Source organism: Bos javanicus, chromosome 2, assembly GCF_032452875.1.
Source record: "Bos javanicus breed banteng chromosome 2, ARS-OSU_banteng_1.0, whole genome shotgun sequence".
Taxonomy (NCBI): Eukaryota; Metazoa; Chordata; class Mammalia; order Artiodactyla; family Bovidae; genus Bos; species Bos javanicus.
Window position 1 is genome coordinate 82,953,989 of NC_083869.1, and position 18,664 is coordinate 82,972,652.

The following is an 18,664-nucleotide window of genomic DNA, read 5'->3' on the forward strand; positions in this document are numbered from 1 at the left end:
GAGTCAACTCTTCGCATGAGGTGGCCAGAGTACTGGAGTTTCAGCTTCAGCATCATTATTTCCAAATAAATCCCAGTGCTGCTCTCCTTCAGAATGGACTGGTTGGATCTCCTTGCAGTCCTAGGGACCCTCAAGAGTTTGCTCCAACATCACAGTTCAAAAGCATCAATTCTTTAGGGGCTCAGCCTTCTTCACAGTCCAACTCTCACATCCATACATGACCACAGGAAAAACCATAGCCTTAACTAGACAAACCTTTGTTGGCAAAGTAATGTCTCTGCTTTTTAATATGGTGTCTAGGTTGGTCATAACTTTCCTCCAAGGAGTAAGCGTCTTTTAATTTCATGGCTGCAGTCACCATCTGCAGTGATTTTGGAACCCAGAAAAATAAAGTCTGATACTGTTTCCACTGTTTCCCCATCTATTTCCCATAAAATGATGGGACCAGATGCCATGATCTTCGTTTTCTGAATGTTGAGCTGTAAGCCAACTTTTTCACTCTCCTCTTTCACTTTCATCAAGAGGCTTTTTAGTTCCTCTTCATTTTCTGCCATAAGGGTGGTGTTATCTGCATATCTGAGGTTATGGATATTTCTTCCAGCAATCTTGATTCCAGCTTGTTCTTCTTCCAGCCCAGCGTTTCTCATGATGTACTCCGCATATAAGTTAAATAAGCAGGGTGACAATATACAGCCTTGACATACTCCTTTTCCTATTTGGAACCAGTCTGTTGTTTCAAGTCCAGTTCTAACTGTTGCTTCCTGACCTGCATACAAGTTTCTCAAGAGTCAGGTCAGGTGCTGTGGTATTCCCATCTCTTTCAGAATTTTCCACAGTTTATTGGGATCCACACAGTCAAAGGCTTTGGCATAGTCAATAAAGCAGAAATAGGTGTTTTTCTGGAACTCTCTTTCTTATTTGATGATCCACCGGATGTTGGCAATTTGATCTCTGGTTCCTCTGCATTTTCTAAAACCAACTTGAACATCTGGAACTTCACGTTTCACATATTGCTGAAGCTTGGCTTGGAGAATTTTGAGCATTACTTTACTGGAATGTGAGATGAGTGCAATCGTACAGTAGTTTGAGCATTCTTTGACATTGCCTTTCTTTGGGATTGGAATGAAAACTGACCTTTTCCAGTCCTGTGGCCACTGCTGAGTCTTCCAAATTTGCTGGCATATTGAGTGCAGCACTTTCACAGCATCATCTTTCAGGATTTGAAATAACTCAACTGGAATTCCATCACCTCCACTAGCTTTGTTCATAGTCATGCTTTCTAAGGCCCACTTGACTTCACATTCCAGGATGTCTGTCTCTAGGTCAGTGATCACACCATCGTGATTATCTGGGTCTTGAAGATCTTTTTTGTACTTTTCTTCTGTGTATTCTTGCCATCTCTTCTTAATATCTTCTGCTTCTGTTAGGTCCATACCATTTCTGTCCTTTATTGAGCCCATCTTTGCGTGAAATATTCCCTTGGTATCTCTAATTTTCCTGAAGAGATCTCTAGTCTTTCCCATTCTGTTGTTTTCCTCTATTTCTCTGCATTGATCTCTGAGGAAGGCTTTCTTATCTCTTCTTGCTATTCTTTGGAACTCTGCATTCAGATGCTTATATCTTTCCTTTTCTCCTTTGCTTTTCGCTTCTCTTTTTTTCACAGCTATTTGTAAGGCGTCCCGAGACAGCCATTTTGCTTTTTTGCATTTCTTTTCCATGGGGGATGGTCTTGATCCCTGTCTCCTGTACAGTGTCACGAACCTCATTCCATAGTTCATCAGGCACTCTATCAGATCTAGTCCCTTAAATCTATTTCTCACTTCCACTGTATATCATAAGGGGTTTGATTTAGGTCATACCTGAATGGTCTAGTGGTTTTCCCTACTTTCTTCAATTTAAGTCTGAATTTTGCAGTAAGGAGTTCATGATCTGAGCCACAGTTAGCTCCTGGTCTTGTTTTTGTTGACTGTACAGAGCTTCTCCATCTTTGGCTGCAAAGAATATAATCAATCTGATTTCAGTGTTGACCATCTGCTGATGTCCATATGTAGTATTCTCTTGTGTTGTTGGAAGAGGGTGTTTGCTATGACCAGTGCATTTTCTTTGCAAAACTCTATTAGCCTTTGCCCTGCTTCATTCCGTACTCCAAGGCCAAATTTGCCTGTTACTCCAGGTGTTTCTTGACTTCCTCCTTTTGTATTCCAGTCCCCTATAATGAAAAGGATATCTTTTGGGGGTGTTAGTTTTAAAAGGTCTTGTAGGTCTTCATAGAACCATTCAACTTCAGCTTCTTCAGCATTACTGGTTGGGACATAGGCTTGGATTACTATGATATTGAATTGTTTGCCTTGGAAATGAACAGAGATCATTCTGTCATTTTTGAGATTGCATCCAAGTACTGTATTTCGGACTTTTTTGTTTACCATGATGGCTACTCCATTTCTTCTAAGGGATTCCTGCCCACAGTATTAGATATAATGGTCGTCTGAGTTAAATTCACCCATTCCAGTACATTTTAGTTCGCTGATTCCTAGAATGTCAACGTTCACTTTTGCCATCTCTTGTTTGACTACTTCCAATTTGCCTTGATTCATGGACCTGACATTCCAGGTTCCTATGCAATATTGCCCTTACAGCATTGGACCTTGCTTCTATCACCAGTCACATCCACAAATGGGTATTGTTTTTGCTTTGGCTCAATCCCTTCATTCTTTCTGGAGTTATTTCTCCACTTATCTCCAGTAGCATATTGGGCACCTACTGTCCTGGGGAGTTCCTCTTTCAGTATCCTATCATTTTACCTTTTAATACTGTTCACTAGCAGAAAATCTTCTAAAATAATGCTTTTTATTGCCTTATTGCGCTGATTGCCTGAATTCCCCTCTCACCAAATCCTATATATTGACCTTCTCCCATTACCCCTCTAGAGCAGTTTCTCAGTTTCTCTATCTGAAGAGCTGTCTATTGGCCTACTGCTGCTGGTACTGCTAAGTCGCTTCAGTCCTGTCCAACTCTGTGTGACCCCATAGATGGCAGCCCACCAGGCTCCCCCGCCCCTGGGATTCTCCAGGCAAGAACACTGGAGTGGGTTGCCATTTTATTCTCCAATGCATGAAAGTGAAAAGTGAAAGTGAAGTCGCTCAGTCATGTCTGACTCTTAGCGACCCCATTGACTGCAGCCTACCAGGCCCCTCTGTCCATGGGATTTTCCAGGCAAGAGTATTGAAGTGGGTGTCTATTGGCCTACAATCTTCATTTTGCCCCAAATTAAACTTAACTTGCAAATCTCATGTTTTGCATCTTTCTTAAGTCAACAATGTCTTAAAATAAATAGTATATTTTTCCTTCTACTGTGTGTATAAAATGATGCATGAGATGACTCTAGGAGAATCCTCTCATGAAAAGAAGACATGGGCTGGCTTTCTATACCCTGGAACATATTAAGCAGATCTGCAGCTACAGAACTGTGCAAGGGTTCATATATACCAAACTGAAGGACTTCATGACCTTAGACTACTCTTTGATGAATATAAAAATTATATATGAATAAATACACATTTTGTTGTTTGGATGCTAAGTCCTGTCTGACTCTTTGTGACCCCATGGACTGCAGCGTACCAGGCTTCCCTGTCCTCCACTGTTTCCGAGTTTGCTCAAACTCATGTCCATTATGTCTGTAATGCCATTCAACCATCTCTTCTGTCATCCCCTTCTCTCCCTGCCCTCAATCTTTCCCAACATCAGAGTCTTTTCCAATGAGTTAGCTCTTCATATCTTGTGGCCAAAGTAGTAGAGCTTCAGCTTCAGCATCAGTTTTTCCAATGAATATTCAGGGCTGGTTTTCTCTAGGATTAACTGCTTTATATCAGTATAAGCATAGATACTCACACAAGCACATGCACACATGTATAGCAACAAATGTATATACATAATATTTTAGTCAATAATTTAACTTACTTGCTCCTGTAACAAGAAACATCTTTACTCCAGTTCTCTCTTAGGCAATTCAACCATTAATTTGCTGAAATAAAATCAGCTTCTGCTCTCAAACTGTCTATCTTTTGCAACTTCAAGATTTACCATTGCATCTAGTGAGCCTAACTAGATCTAAGTCTCGTTGGACCTATGGCTTTGTTCTGCACTGTGTGGCGCCATCAGTCAGAAAAGCAGAGGTTACCTCATTGCAGAGACCTACTGATTCCTGACATTTCTATCTGTTTTTCTACCAGAAACTATAAATAGCAATTTCCTGTCTTTCATGCCCTATGGTGCTGCCATATGTTGTTATACACAGAGAAGGCCAAAATAATGATAGCCTCTCTATTGTTAGTCAACAGACAACTAGCAGAGATGAGGCCATAACTGTAGTTACTGAGCAGAAACACAATAGATTTGTAGGACTGGTCTAGGCAACTTTTTGAAGTGAAAGGAAAAGTGTTAGTTACTCAGTCATGTCCCACTCTTTACAACTTTTTGGACTGTAGCCCACGAGGCTCTTCTGTCCATAGAATTCTCCAGGCAAGAATACTGGTTTGGTTAGCTACTCTCTTCTGCAGGGGATCTTACCAACCCAGGGATTGAACTTGGGTGTCCTGCATTGCAGGCAGATTCTTTACCATAAGAGCCACCAGGTGGCTTTTTGTTATCTGTTCAGTTCAGTCATGTCCGACTCTTCATGGTCCTGTGGACTGCAGCACACCAGGCTTCCCTGTCCATCACCAACTCCTGGAGCTTGCTCAAACTCATGTCCATTGAGTCAGTGATGCCATCCAACCATCTCATCCTCTGTCGTTCTCTTCTCTCCCTGCCTTCAATCTTTCCTAGCATCAGGGTCTTTTCCAGTGGGTCAGTTCTTTGCATCAGGTGGCCAAAGTATTGGAGTTTCAGCTTTAGCATTAGTCCTTTAAATGAATATTCAGGACTGATTTCCTTGAGGATTGATTGGTTGGATCTCCTTGCAGTCCAAGGGACTCTCAAGAGTCTTCTTGAACACCACAGTTCAAAAGCATCAATTCTTCAGTGCTCAGCTTTCTTTACAGTCCAAATCTCACATCCTTACATGACTACTGGAAAAAAACCATAGCTTTGACTAGATGGACCTTTGTCAGCAAAGTAATGTCTCTGGTTTTTAATATGATAGGTTGCTTTTTGTTATAAATGCCATTTATTATTGTAAATTAACTTTTGAATTTGGGTAGTATAGCAGCACTGTTAATTGCCAATTCAAACACCAAGTTCACTTTTTTTCTTTTTATCTAAACCACAGACTTTTACAAAAAAACAGCTTTGAGTACCTATTTTCAGTTTGAAGTCAGTCTCAGACATCTCATTCCTATTGCTAATGATAGCTTTAGCAATTAGAAATGTAAGCAATACTAATCAATTAGATAAGGCAGATACTTGCTGGGTGATTTTGGAAAGGTTTTCAGACACATAAAAAGGAACACACACAGGAGAATAGTCTTTTTCCTCAATGAATGCCATTGTATCAGCAAATGATGCCTAAATCTGCAGTAGGAATTTTAATACTTTAAGAAGGGTTATATATACAACAATATACAACAAGGCTGTATATTTTTACCCTGTATATTTAATTTATATACAGAGTACATGATACAAAATGCCAAGCTGGATGAATCACAAGCTGGTATCAAGATAGCCAGGAGAAATATGAACAACCTCAGATATGCAGATAATACCACTCTACTGGCAGAATGTGAAGAGGAACTAAAGAGCTTCTTGATGAAGGTGAAAGACTAAAAGTGAAAAAGAGTGAGAGTGAAAAACCTGGCTTAAAACTCATCATTCAAAAGCTAAGATAATAGCATCTGGTCTCATCACATCAAGGCAAATAGAAGGGGAAAATGTAGAAGCAGTGACAAAGTTTATTTTCTTGGGCTTTAAAATCACTGTGGATGTGGCTGCAGCCATGAAATTAAAAACCACTTACTCCTTGGAAGGAAAACTATGGCAAAGACAGTGTATTAAAAAGCAGATATATCACTTGTTGACAAAAGTCAGTACAGTCAAAGCTATGGTTTATCCAGTAGTCATGTATGGATGAGAGAGTTGGACCATAAAGAAGGCTGAGCACTAAAGAATTGATGCTTTCACATTGTGGTGTTGGATACAACTCTTGAGAATCCCTTGGACTGCAAGAAGAGCAAACCAGTCAATAACCAAGGAAATCAACTCTGAAAATTCATTGGAAGGACTGATGTTGAGGCTGAAACTCCAATACTTTGGCCACCTGATGTGAAGAGCCAACTCATTTGAAAAGACCCTGATACTGGAAAAGATTGAAGGCAAATGGAAAAGAGGGAAGCAGAGGATGAGATGCTTAGATAATATCACTGACTCAATGGACATAAGTATGAGCAAACTCCAAGAGACAGTGAAGGACAGGGAAGCCTGTCATGTTGCAGTCCATGGGGTTGCAAAGAGTTGGACATAACTTAGCGACTGCACATCAACATTAGGCAGTACCCTGAGGTCAAAGCTGATAATGGCAGGACAGAAAGATCCTAGATCTAGGATAAAATACTTCAGTCATCAAATTAATCACCTTGTCTCTGAACTTCTTCTTAAAGAAGATTAACAGTGCATTTTTTTTTTTTTAATGATGAAAGAGGTGGTAGGAAATTTTCTGCTGATTTGTTTGTCTTCTTATCTCTTTCTTTTCTATGTCTAACTGGGATATAAAGAATTGAACTTGCTATTCAGATGTCCTGAAAGTACATAAAAGGTATAAGCTAATATAAATTCATAAATTAAGTGTTTGAAACTCCACCTATAGGCTCTAATACCGTCCACTGACTGTGGCAGCTATCAGTCTTGTTACATATGCCCAATATTCATATGTAAAAGTTGAGTATAATAAAACATTAAAACCATTCTTGAAAAATTTCAGGAGGTTGTTTTTTGATAAAATGATCAAAGGACTTAATTTCCTTACACTTCTTGAATAATTAGAAATCAGAGAGAAATCACAGACAAGGCTGCATACCTATCTACCTCTTCCTCAAAGCTCTAGTAAGATTAAAATGTATGCTACTGCCATTGATTTATGATCCTTCTTGAATCCTTAATAGACTAGACAACCCACTTTGTTTAGAAGTCTCACAATGGGTCAAATCTCATTTTTTATTGTCTTTGTAAATTAATGTAATAGGGTGAATACAGAATCTTCATAATTCTCAACATTTACCTCTTTGATACCCCTCCCACTAAAAAAGGAAAGCTTTCTATTTCTCTATTTGTTCATTTATTCGCTGTGCTAAAAAGTCTGAAACTTCTTTGTATAAAAATTCTTTTTCAGTGTGTTCAGTTAGAGTACACAGGGTATAAGCTGATGGGGGCCAGGCCTCCACAATATGCACCAGTTTGACTTAAGGGTTATTTTGAAGAACACAAGGCCAGGCAGACTCAAGAAGAGCTTATTATTACCCCTTACCACTACCCCTTAACTGCCTAAAAGAAATTTTTTCATAGATAGTGATCCCTTATCAGGAAGAGAGCTATTATCAAAGGTAACATTTTTTTTTTTTTACATCAGAAAGACTTCTCCTCATGGCATGATCAGCATCTGTTTACCAAATGTTTGCTATTCACACCTTCCTTTGTGAAAAAAGTCTTCCTTTCCTTTAAAGTTCCAGATGTCTACATCACTCTCCTTAACTCAGAATGGCATCAGTTGCCTGACTATGTAAAAGCCTCATATCTTTGGAGCCCCTGTATGTATGAAATTAAATATGCTCTCCTTTCTGTTAATCTACTTATGGCAATTTAATTATTATACTAGTCAAAGAATCTAGAAGGGAAGAAGGGAATAGTCCTCCTCTCTCACAAAGGTTTAGAATTTTTTTACACCTTTCTTTGAAATTCAGCTTTTTTGGAAAACTTGTTAATTTCTCTCTAGAACTCTATCTGAAAACTCATATCTACCTTCAAAATAGTTTCTTTCTATTGATTGGCATTTAGCATTTTAAATTATCGTCTTTGTTTCATTTTATCATCTGACTGCTTCTTATCTTGTTATATACATAGAAACTCCTAAAAGTGTTTTCCACTTATTCAAGTTTAATCTTTTTTTTTTTTTTTTTGTCCTAGCCATTATGTTCTACTTTTGTTCTTCACTTTTCCGTACTAATCAGTCTACTGTTTACTGCTTCAATCAAGGGTTGCATTTACCAATCTACCAATCAAGTTTTCCATTTACATGTAATTACTCTTTATCTTAAATTGATTTTTCTCCATAACTGCTTTCTCTATTTTTATGGATGCAGCATCTTCTTATATCTTTTGGGGAATATAAAACAGAAATTTTCTATAATTGCCTCCTGTTTTCTTGCATATGTCTGTTTGAGGAAAAAAAGAGAGTAAAAGAGAATAAAATTAATTCTCTGAAATTTAAATATTTATCTAGGATCTGCTATATTATTATTATCTTTAATTGTTCTTGTGTCCTTTTACTGTTTGTACTCACGTGCTCAGTCATGTCTGACTCTTTGCAACTCCATGGACTGTAGCCCAACAGGCTCCTCTGTCCATAAGATTTCCTGAGCAAGAATACTGGAGTAGATTGCTGTTTCCTACTCCATGGAATCTTTTCAACCCAGGGATTGAACCTATGTCTTCTATGGCGTTTACATTGCAGGCAGATTCTTTACCTACTTTGTCATCAGGAAAGCCCTTTTGTTGTTTTCTGACTTGTAAAATAGTACAGTATTTTGTTCTCTGAGGAAGCTAAAATGTGCAGGATTTACTTTAACAATCTATTCAGCAAATACTAATGGAATACTTTCTGTGTGCCTGTAACTCTTCTAGACTCCATATATGACAGTAAAATAATTGGAAAGATTTTATCTCTTCAAACTGACATAGGATAAAGCAGCACTCTCCAATAGCTTTCTGTAATGATAGAAGTTGTTCACTCTGGTATGCACTAGCCATATATAGATATTAAGGTAGAAAAGTATTGAATTTCTTCTTAATGTGAGTACTATGACAAGGAAGAACACCTTCAATTTTATTTAAATTTATAGTTAAATTATAAATTTATAGTAGTTACTGCCTATTTACAGGACCATCCATATGTAGAGGATGAGTGATAGACAATAAATAAGAAAAAACAAAAAAGGTATTTTTAGATAAGGAGCAGTTCTGAGAGCAAAATAAAGCAGTGAAAGAAGGATAGACAATGACTTCGATGGGACACACTGTCTTTAAATTGTGTAATAAGAAAAGAAGTGAATTGACATCTGAATAATATGAAGGGGCCACCTATGCAAAAACTTACTATAAAGATTTTTAAGCAGAACAAAGACCAAAAGTAGCGGTTCTGAGAGAGAAGCAAGTAGATATGTGTGTGTATTGTGTATATATATAGATAGCTATCTCGCTTTCTCTCTCTCTCTCTCTCTCTCTCTCTCTCTATATATATATATATATATATAACATATATTCTGACAAATATATAAACTTCTTTCAAAATTTCTAGTACATATGTGTAGGGAAATTATTCTAACAATTAGCTTTCATTATAACCATGTCTGAGTGTGCGTATTATAAATATACTCTATTTCTCAACTATGCAGCTTCACCTGAAATACATAATTGTACAAGTGTTTTATAAATCTCACCTGTTCATATAGGTGATCTTGAAACAATATCCAAATATGGGTGTTAATTTTATTAGGTACTAATTTTTATAATTCTAATAATAATTGACTTATTTTTCCTAAGTGTATAAAAATCTTGTCTTCTTTCCATTAAAATCTAGTTATATTGAAACATAGGATTATATAATTTGGAGACCTCTTTTGCAAGAAAATAAGAATTATTAACAAAATTAACTATATGAGTGAATATATATTTAAAATAAAAAATCAAACCAAATTATACATTTTTACAAGCCTTAAAAAAACCTTAATATAATCAAAACATAACATATATTAAACATTATTATAATTTATTACAACTGATATAAGCTTCAGTTCAGTTCAGTTGCTCAGTATTTTCCCACTCTTTGCAACATCCTAGGCTGCAGCACACCAGGCCTCCCTGTCCATCATCAACTCCCGGAGCATGCCCAAACTCATGTCCATTGAGTTGGTGATGCCATCCAAACATCTGACCCTCTTTCATCCCCTTCTCCTCCTGCCTTCAATATTTCCCAGCATCAGGTCTTTTCCAATCAGTTAGCTCTTTGCATCAGGTGGCCAAAGTATTGGAGTTTCAGCTTCAGCATCAATCCTTCCAATGAATATTCAGGACTGATTTTCTTGAGGATTGATTGGTTTGATCTCCTTGTAGTCCAAGTGATTCTCAAAGGTCTTCTCCAACACCACAGTTCAAAAGTATCAATTCTTTGGCACTCAGCTTCTCACATCCATACATGACTACTGGAAAAACCATAGCTTTGACTAGACGGACCTTTGGTGGCAAAGTAATGTCTTTGTTTTTTAATATGATGTCTAGGTTGGTCATAGCTTTTCTTCTAAAGAGTAACGTCTTTTAATTTCATGGCCACAGTCACCATCTGCAGTGATTTTGGAACCCAGAAAAATAAAGTCAGTCACTGTTTCCACATCTATTTGCCATGAAGTGATGGGACCAGATGCCATTATCTTAGTTTTCTGAACGTTGAGTTTTAAGCCAACTTTTTCACTCTCCTTGTTCACTTTCATCAAGAGGCTCTTTCCCTTTCTGCCATAAGAGTGGTGTCATCTGCATATCAGAGGTTATTGATATTTCTCCCAGTAATCTTGATTCCAGCTTGTGCTTCATCTAGCCTAGCATTTCACATAATGTATTCTGCATCTTAAGTTACATAAGCAGGGTGACAATATACAGCCTTGACGTACTTCTTTCCCAATTTGGAACCAGTCTGTTGTTCCATGTCCAGTACTAACTGTTGCTTCTTGTCCTGCATATAGATTTCTCAGGAGGCAGGTCAGGTGGTCTAGTATTCCCATTTCTTTAAGAATTTTCCACTGCTGTTTGTGACCCACACAGTCAAAGGAAAAGCTTAGAGTACTTTTATCCTAAAATTATTTTTGTAGCTGTTTTGGCTGCTTCTTCTTATGTCAACTATTTATTTTTTTAATTTCATATTCTATTGAATAAAGAGAATATAACTCAGATGTTCTCCTCTAGCCTTGCTTATTTTTATTTATTTATTTACATAAAAGGCAGTATAGGAAAAGCCAGTAGCATCATGACTTGTTTCTGGCAAAGCTATATTCTTAATTCACCCTTTCAGTTTTTACTCAGAATGTGCTTTGTTTGGCATGGCCTGCAAGCCTCCTTTTGAAGCAACTCTATGAGCAGGGCCGAGTCCTCATAACTCAAACTTCCCATGACCTGGATGTGGAAGTGAGGGTGGCAGGTTAACAGGAAGCAGAGAGTTTCTTGTTGAGAGCCAGGCAAACATGGAAGTAATTTGAGCAACCTAACAGCTTTATCAGATCTAGTCCCTTAAATCTACTTCTCACTTCCACTGTATAATCATAAGGGATTTGATTTAGGTCATACCTGAATGGTCTAGTGGTTTTCCCTACTTTCTTCAATTTAAGTCTGATTTTGGCAATAAGGAGTTCATGATCTGAACCACAGTCAGCTCCTGGTCTTGTTTTGCTGACTGTATAGAGCTTCTCCATCTTTGGCTGCAAAGAATATAATCAATCTGATTTCGGTCTCTACCATCTGGTGAAGTCCATGTGTAGAGTTTTCTCTTGTGTTGGAAGAGGATGTTTGCTATGACCAGTGCATTCTCTTGGAAAAACTCTGTTAGCGTTTGCCCTGCTTCATTCCATATTCCAAGGCCAAATTTGCCTGTTACTCCAGGTGTTTCTTGACTTCTTACTTTTGCATTCCATTCCCCTATAATGAAAAGGACATCTTTTTTGGGTGTTAGTTCTAAAAGGTCTTGTAGATCTTCATAGAACCGTTCAACTTCAGCTTCTTCAGGGTTACTGGTCAGGGCGTAGGCTTGGATCACTGTGATTTTGAATGGTTGGCCTTGGAAACAAAGAGGAGACAGGGACCAAGACCATTCCCATGGAAAAGAAATGCAAATAGCAAAATGGCTGGCTGAGGAGGCCTTACAAATAGCTGTGCAAAGAAGAGAAGCAAAAAGGAAAGGAGAAAAGGAAAGGTATTCCCCTGTGAATGTAGAGTTCCAAAGAATAGCAAAGAGAGATAAGAAAGCCTTCCTCAATGATCAATGCAAAGAAATAGAATAAAACAACAGAATAGGAAAGACTAGAGATCTCTTCAAGAATTTTAGAGATACCAAGGGAACACTTCATGCAAAGATATGCTCAATAAAGGACAGAAATGGTATGAACCTAACAGAAGCAGAAAATATTAAGAAGAGTTGGCAAGAATACACAGAAGAACTGTATAAAAAGACCTTCATGATCCAGATAATCATGATGGTGTGATCACTCATCTAGAGCCAGACATCCTGGAATGTGAAGTCAAGTGGGCCTTAGAAAGCATCACTATGAACAAAGCTAGTGGAGGTGATGGATTTCCAGTTGAGCTATTTCAAAACCTGAAAGATGATGCTGTGAAAGTGCTGCACTCAATATGCCAGCAAATTTGGAAAACTCAGCAGTGACCACAGGACTGGAAAAGGTCAGTTTTCATTCCAATCCCAAAGAAAGGCAATGACAAAGAATACTCAAACTACCGCACAATTGCACTCATCTCACATGCTAGTAAAGTAATGTTCAAAATTCCCCAAGCCAGGCTTCAGCAATACATGACCGCAAACTTCCATATGTTCAAGCTTGTTTTAGAAAAGGCAGAGGAACCAGAGATCAAATTGCCAGTATCCGCTGGATCATCGAAAAAGCAAGAGAGTTCCAGAAAATCATCTATCTCTGCTTTATTGACTATGCCAAAGCCTTTGACTGTGTGGATCACAATAAACTGTGGAAAATTCTGAAAGAGATGGGAATACCAGACCACCTGACCTGCCTCTTGAGAAACCTGTATGCAGGTCAGGAAGCAACACTTAGAATGGAACATGGAACAATAGACTGGTTCTAAATAGGAAAAGGAGTATGTCAAGGCTATATATTGTCACCCTGCTTATTTAACTTATATGCAGAGTACATCATGAGAAACCCTGGGCTGGAAGAACAAGCTGGAATCAAGATTTCAGGGAGAAATATCCATAACCTCAGATATGCAGATGACAGCACCCTTATGGCAGAAAGTGAAGAGGAACTAAAAAGCCTCTTGATGAAGGTAAAAGAAGAGCGTGAAAAAGTTGGCTTAAAGCCCAGCATTCAGACAGCTAAGACTATGGTATCCGGTCCCATCACTTCACAGCAAATAGATGGAGAAACAGTGGAAACAGTGGCTGACTATTTTTCTGGCTCCAAAATCACTGCAGATGGTGATTTCAGCGATGAAATTAAAAGACACTTACTCCTTGGAAGGAAAGTTATGACCAACTTAGATAGCATATTAAAAAGCAGAGAAGTTACTTTGCCAACAAAGGTTCGTCTAGTCAAGGCTATGGTTTTCCCAGTGGTCATGTGGACGTGAGAGTTGGACTATAAAGAAAGCTGAGTGCCAAGGAATTGATGCTTTAGAACTGTGGTGTTGGAGAAGACTCTTGAGAGTCCCTTGGACTGCAAGGAGATCCAACCAGTCCATCCTAATAGAGACCAGTCCTGTGTCTTCATTGGAAGGACTGATGCTGAGGCTGGAACTCCAATACTTTGGCCACCTCTTGCAAAGAGTTGACTCATTGGAAAAGACCCTGATTCTGGGAGGGATTAGGGGCAGGAGGAGAAGGGGACGACAGAGGATGAGATGGTTGGATGGTTCACTGACTGAATGCACATGAGTTTGGGTGGACTCCAGGATTTGGTGATGGTCAGGGAGTCCTGGCGTGCTAGGATTCATGGGGTCGCAAAGAGTCAGACACAAGTGAGTGACTGAACTGAACTGAACTGACTGAACAGCCTTATTCTTTGTCGAAGACAGTGACAAACTTCTTACACTTGTGTGGTAGTTCTGATCCCTCTTGACATTTAGTGGAAGAGAATAGAAATAGTCTTGGTAGTAACCTCTGTCAAGTGAAGGGCTTCCCAGAAGTCTCAATGGTAAGGAATCTGCCTGCCAATGGAAGAGATGTGGGTTTGGGCTCTAGGTCAGGAAGATTCACTGGAGAAGGAAATGGTAATCCACTTCAGTATTCATGTCTGGAAAATCCCATGGACAGAGGAGCCTGGTGTACGACAATCCATGGGGTAATCAAGTGCCAGACACAGCTTAGCAACTAAATAACAACAAATGTCAACTGAAGGTCCCAGCATATAAGTTTCATCAATTTCATGGTTTACTTTTTTTTAGTCTTCAAAGTCTGTTTTTTTTTTGTCCTGAAAAATGATTTGGATATTTCCTGGATTTTGCATTATCATAATTTTTATCTCCTCCATATTTCTTATTCTCAAGAAATTAAAGGCAATATTTTTCAGAACTAGCAAAGCTATTTTATTCTTGTAAACATAAGAAGTACAGACTTCAATGCTGATTTGTGGGCAGTGATGACATTTGAGTTTTGTTCAAAGTTAATTAATTTTTCTTGATTTCTGGTAGCAAGAGTGGTAACAAGGATGACAAAATTAATAATTTTGTGATCAGAGAAAAGATGAGTGGGTCAATGAAAAACTAAGAGTCAAGAACAATTTCCTTGACTGACATTATTACAATCTGGTGTTCAGTCAGTTCAGTTCAGTTGCTCAGTCGTGTCCAACTCTTTGTGACCCCATGAATCGCAGCATGCCAGGCCTCCCTGTCCATCACCAACTCCCAGAGTTCACTCAAACTCACATCCCTCGAGTCGGTGATGCCCTCCAGCTATCTCATCCTCTGTCATCCCTTTATTCTCCTGCCCCCAATCCCTCTCAGCATTAGAGTCTTTTTCAATGAGTCAACTCTTCACATGAGGTGGCCAAAATACTGGAGTTTCAGCTTTAGCATCATTCCCTCCAAAGAACACCCAGGATTGATCTCCTTTAGAATGGACTGGTTGGATCTCCTTGCAGCCCAAGGGACTCTCAAGAGTCTTCTCCAACACCACAGTTCAAAAGCATCAATTCTTCGGTGCTCAGCCTTCTTCACAGTCCAACTCTCACATCCATACATGACTACTGGAAAAACCATAGCCTTGACTAGATGGACCTTTGTTGGCAAAGTAACATCTTTGCTTTTTAATATGCTATCTAGGTTGGTCATAACTTTCCTTCCAAAGAGTAAGCGTCTTTTAATTTCATGGTTGCAATCACCATCTGCAGTGATTTTGGAACCCCCAAAAAATAAAGTCTGACACTGTTTCCACTGTTTCCCCAATCTGGTGTTGACTCCCTTTAAAAGAAGATGGTATATATTTCATATTAGACTTATCTGTACCTAGATTTCATGGGCACTATATCAAAATTCTCTCCAGTGTTATTGTAAAATCAAATGCCACAGCATTCTCAGCTCTCATGGTACTCTCCCAAATTTTCTATAAAAAGTTAGTTGTCTGCACCTTCAGCCTTTTCTGTTTTCCCATCAAGGTGCAAAGTGATGGTCTAACAATCATTAATACAGTTTCTTGGTAGTTATTCAGGTCTTTTATATTTTGGTTAAATTTTTATCTATGCATTTTATCAATTATTAAGCTAGAATTATTTAGTATTTGAATACAAATGTGAAATTGTCTGTTTCTCCTTTCAGTTTTGACAAATTTTGTGCCAGGTATTTAAAACTCTAAAATTAAGTGCAAGAACAGTAGGGATTATTATGTTCTCTGGAATTATATCAGACAGATTAAATATCTCCTTTATAAATAAGAAATGAATTTATTATCTCTGGTAATATTCTTTGGCCTAGTGACAAGTGTCATAAAATTCTACAATAGCTTTCTTTTTTTTAAGTAAATGTTTCTACAAAATAATTTTAGATTTACAGAAAAGTTAAAAGACAATACAGATTCTAACTCTATACTTTTGTTTCACCTTCTGCTAGTGTTAAGATGTTATATCACTGTGGTACATTTGTCAAAACTGAGATTAACAATAGTTCATTACTATTAAATAAACAAAAAACTAAAATTTTTGTATTTCACCAATTTCACAAAAATGTCATTTCTCTATTCCAAGATCAAACACATGATATCACATTGCATTTGGTCATATTTCCATCTCCTCATCAGATCTGTGGCAGTTTCTTGGTCTTTCCTTGTCTTCCATGATCTTTACTATATTGAAGAGAGTTTGCTCTTTATTTAGTAAAAACTCTTTGCTTGTTTTTCTCTGATGAACTTTTTAATGTTTAGATGGGGATTATAGGTTTGGGGGAAGACGATCAGAAGAGTGCCCTTTTCATTATGTAACATAAATTCAGTTCAGTTCAGCTGCTCAGTTGTGTCTGACTCTTCAAACCCCATGATCACAGCACGCCAGGCCTCCCTGTACATCACCAACTCCCAGAGTTCACACAGACTCACATTCATCCAGTCAGTGATGCCATCCAGCCATCTCATCCTCTGTTGTCCCCTTCTCCTCCTGCCCCCAATCCCTCCCAGCATCAGAGACTTTTCCAATGAGTCAACTCTTCGCATGAGGTGGCCAAAGAACTGGAGTTTCAGCTTCAGCATCATTCCCTCCAAAGAAATCCCAGGGCTGATCTCCTTCAGAATGGACTGGTTGGATCTCCTTGCAGTCCAAGGGACTCTCAAGAGTCTTCTACAACACCACAGTTCTAAAGCATCAATTCTTCAGCGCTCAGCCTTCTTCACAGTCCAACTCTCACATCCCTACATGACCACTGGAGAAACCATAGCCTTGACTAGATGAACCTTTGTTGGCAAAGTAATGTCTCTGCTTTTGAATATGCTATCTAGGTTGGTCATAACTTTCCTTCCAAGGAGTAAGCGTCTTTTAATTTCATGGCTGCAGTCACCATCTGCAGTGATTTTGGAACCCAAAAAACAAAGTCTGACACTGTTTCCACTGTTTCCCCATCTATTTCCCATGAAGTGCTGGGACCGGATGCCATGATCTTCATTTTCTGAATGTTGAGCTTTAAGCCAACTTTTTCACTCTCCACTTTCATTTTCATCAAGAGGCTTTTTAGTTCCTTTTCACTTTCTGCCATAAGGGTGGTGTCATCTATATATCTGAGGTTATGGACATTTCTCCCAGCAATCTTGATTCTAGCTTGTGTTTCTTCCAGTCCAGCGTTTCTCATGATGTACTCTGCATATAAGTTAAATAAGCAGGGTGACAATATACAGCCTTGACGAACTCCTTTTCCTATTTGGAACCAGTCTGTTGTTCCATGTCCAGTTCTAACTGTTGCTTCCTGACCTGCATACAGATTTCTCAACAGGCAGGTCAGGTGGTCTGGTATTCTCATCTCTTTCAGAATTTTCCACAGTTTATTGTGATCCACACAGTCAAAGGCTTTGGCATAGTCAATAAAGCAGAGATAGATGTTTTTCTGGAACTGTCTTGCTTTTTCCATGATCCAGCAGATATTGGCAATTTGATCTCTGGTTCCTCTGCCTTTTCTAAAACCAACTTGAACATCTGGAAGTCCATGGTTCATGTATTGCTGAAGCCTGGCTTGGAGAATTTTGAGCATGACTTTACTAGCATGTGAGATGAGTGCAATTGTGCAGTAGTTTGAGCATTCTTTGGTATTGCCTTTCTTTGGGATTGGAATGAAAACTGACCTTTTCCAGTCCTGTGGTCACTGCTGAGTTTTCCAAATTTGCTGGCATATTGAGTGCAGCACTTTCACAGCATCTTCTTTCAGGATTTGAAATAGCTCAACTGAAATTCCATCACCACCACTAGCTTTGTTCATAGTCATGCTTTCTAAGGCCCACTTGACTTCACATTCCAGGATATCTGGCTCTAGATGAGTGATCAGACCATCGTGATTATCTGGGTCATGAAGATCTTTTTTGTACCATTCTTCTGTGTATTTTTCTAATATCTTCTGCTTCTGTTAGGTCCATAACATTTCTGTCCTTTATCGAGCCCATCTTTGCATGGAATGTTCCCTTGGTATCTCTAATTTTCTTGAAGAGATCTCTAGTCTTTCCCATTTTGTTGTTTTCCTCTATTTCTTTGCATTGATAGCTGAGGAAGGCTTTCTTATCTCTTCTTGCTATTCTTTGGAACTCTGCATTCAGATGCTTATATCTTTTCTTGTCTCCTTTGCTTTTCGCTTCTCTTTTTTTCACAGCTATTTGTAAGGCCTCCCCAGAAAGCCATTTTGCTTTTTTGCATTTCTTTTCCATGGGGATGGTCTTGATCCCTGTCTCTTGTACAATGTCACGAACCTCATTCCATAGTTCATCAGGCACTCTATCAGATCTAGGCCCTTAAATCTATTTCTCACTTCCACTGTATAATCATTAGGGATTTGATTTAGGTCATAAGGGATTTGATTTAGATCATACCTGAATGGTCTAGTGGTTTTCCTTACTTTCTTCAATTTAAATCTGAATTTGGGAGTGGGGTGCCATTGCCTTCTCCGAATAAAGAGTTCAGTTCAGTTCAATTCAGTTGCTTAGTCGTGTCCGATTCTTTGCGACCCCATGAACCGCAGCATGCCAGGCCTCTATGTCCATCACCAAATCCCG